The following is a 2975-nucleotide window of genomic DNA, read 5'->3' on the forward strand; positions in this document are numbered from 1 at the left end:
CTGCAAGGATGCTGGAGTAAGGATGGGAATAACTGAGTATATCTCAGTTGAGAAACCAATCACCAAAGCATCAATGGAAAAATAACAAGCATAGGATGATCTCATCAAGAAGAAAGCACAGGAATTTCTCCCAGAAATCCCTCAATCTGAATATTGGGAGTATCTTGAAACATCAGTTACCAAGATGCAAGCTATGGAACAAATAATAAAGGAACAGAAGGAACAAAGTCAAATTCTTTGCTATTTGATTAAAGAACAGGAAGAGCAAGGGCATGACTTGAGGGAATTGAAGCGCCAGAAGTTATCTCTTGAAGGACCAAGCACCCCACAGATCCGAGGAACATCCACTTCCCAGAACAAAGGTTGTTAAATTCCAATTTCTGCTTTAACTCTGTGATAGTTGTCGTTATAGGAGTTCACCTTAGGAGTCATATAGTAGTAATTAGTGTCTATTTTGATTTTACCCCCAATTAAGTTATAGTCTATTTTTCTCATCATCAGCAAACATGAATAAAATAGTAGATCTTTTGAATAAGAGGCAATAAAATTCGAGTTTTTAATAAGAAAAATTCTAATTAGTATCATGTGGTGGCAATGCTTTCTGTCTTCTGAATGAATGCTTGAACAGTGCATATATCTTTTGAATTTGTTGTTTAAGACTGTTAAATATGTTGGCTCTTGAAAGAATGATGAACATGAGACATGTTATTGATAATCTGAAAAATCATAAAAAAATGATTCTTGAAGCAAGAAAAAGCAGCAAAGAACAAAGCTTGCAGAAAAAAAAATATTTTAGAAAGAAAAAGAAAAGCAAGCAAAAAAAGCCAGTAGCCCTTAAAACCAAAAGGCAAGGGTAATAGAAAGGATCCCAAGGCTTTGAGCATCAGTGGATAGGAGGGCCTAAGGGAATAAAATCCTGGCCTAAGCGGCTAAACCAAGCTGTCCCTAGCCATGTGCTTGTGGCGTGAAGGGGTCAAGTGAAAACTTGAGACTGAGCGGTTAAAGTCCAGGTCCAAAGCAAAAAGCAGAGTGTGATTAAGAACCCTGGACACCTCTAATTGGGGACTTTAGCAAAGCTGAGTCACAATCTAAAAGGGTTCACCCAATTATGTGTCTGTGGCATTTATGTATCCGGTGGTAATACTGGAAAACAAAGTGCTTAGGGCCACGACCAAGACTCATAAAGTAGCTGTGTTCAAGAATCATCATACTGACATAGGAGAATCAATAACACTATCTGAATTCTAAGTTCCTATAGATGCCAATCACTCTGAGCTTCAATGGATAAAGTGAGATGCCAAAACTGTTCGGAAGCAAAAAGCTACTAGTCCCGCTCATCTAATTAGAATCTGAGCTTCACTCAAAAACTCTGAGATATTATTGCTTCTTAATTTATTAGTCTTCTATTTTATTTGTCTGGTTGCTTGAGGACAAGCAACAGTTCAAGTTTGGTATTGTGATGAGCGGATATTTTATATGCTTTTTGGGGTTAATTTCATATAGATTTTAGTATATTTTAGTTAGTTTTTAGTTTATTCTCATTAATTTCTAGGCAAAATTCATATTTCTGGACTTTACTATGAGTTTGTGTATTTTTCTGTAATTTCAGGTATTTTCTGGCTGAAATTGAGGGAGCTGAGCAAAAATCTGATTCAGGCTGAAAAAGGACTGCTGATGCTGTTGGATTCTGACCTCTCTGCACTCAAAATGGAATTTCTGGAGCTACAAGAGTCCAAATGGCGCACTTCCAATTGCATTGGAAAGTAGACATCCAGGGCTTTCCAACAATATATAATAGTCTATACTTTGCTCAAGGATAGACGACGTAAACTGGCGTTCAACGCCAGTTCCATGCTGCTGTCTGGCGTCCATGCAAGATAACCATAGATTGCTTCAAACCAACAATCTCCGTGGGATTCGACCCTTACTCACGTAAGGTATTACTTGGACGACCCAGTGCGCTTGCTGGTTAGTGGTACGAGTTGTGAAAAGTGTGATTCACAATTCGTGCACCATCTATACACATGAGAAAGACGATTGAAGAGGCTCAAGAACTCATATATACGGTTGCTAGAAATCAACATCTGTACTCAAGCAGTGAGTCCTCCATAAAAGAAGAGGCTATGGCAGTAACTACTGATCCTAATCCTCAAGAACAGATTGTTGAACTTAATCAGCAATTACTCCTTATGACAAAACAATTAGCAGAATTTAAAGAGATGCTCCAAGACACTAAAAATGCTAACAAGAATATAGAAGCACAATTGAATCAGACAAGACAGCAGCTATCTAAACAGATAATAGAAGAATGCCAAGCCGTTCAACTAAGGAGCGGGAAGACATTGAATAAATCAGCTCAAAGTAGCAGAAAGCCAAGAAAGGAACAACTGACAGAGGATGACCAAACCAATGCCCAAAATTCCTCTGAGGACAGTAAGAGCCCAGAGAGGAATAATTCTGGCGTTCAAACACCAGAAAAGGGTGAAAGATTGGCGTCAAACGCCCACTGGATGCCCACTTCTGGCATTTAAACGCCAAAAAAGGGAGAAAAGTTGGCGTTGAACGCCCATTCCTTGCCCAGTTCTGGCATTCAAATGCCAGAAAAGGGTGGGAAGCTGGCGTTAAATGCCCATCCAGCACCCAATCCTGGCGTTCAAACGCCAATGAGGGATCAGACACCTGCAAGTGCTGATAGTAACCCCTCTAAGAAGGCTTCTCCAACCACCTCTCTAGGGAATAAACCTGCAGCAACTAAGGTTGAAGAATATAAAGCCAAGATGCCTTATCCTCAGAAACTCCGCCAAGCAGAACAGGATAAACAATTTGCCCGCTTTGCAGACTATCTCAGGACCCTTGAGATAAAGATCCCGTTTGCAGAGGCACTTGAGCAAATACCCTCTTATGCTAAGTTCATGAAAGAGATCTTAAGTCATAAGAAGGATTGGAGAAAAACTGAAAAGGTGTTTCTCACTGAA

Source organism: Arachis ipaensis, chromosome B02 (genome assembly GCF_000816755.2).
Source record: "Arachis ipaensis cultivar K30076 chromosome B02, Araip1.1, whole genome shotgun sequence".
NCBI classification, from domain to species: domain Eukaryota; kingdom Viridiplantae; phylum Streptophyta; class Magnoliopsida; order Fabales; family Fabaceae; genus Arachis; species Arachis ipaensis.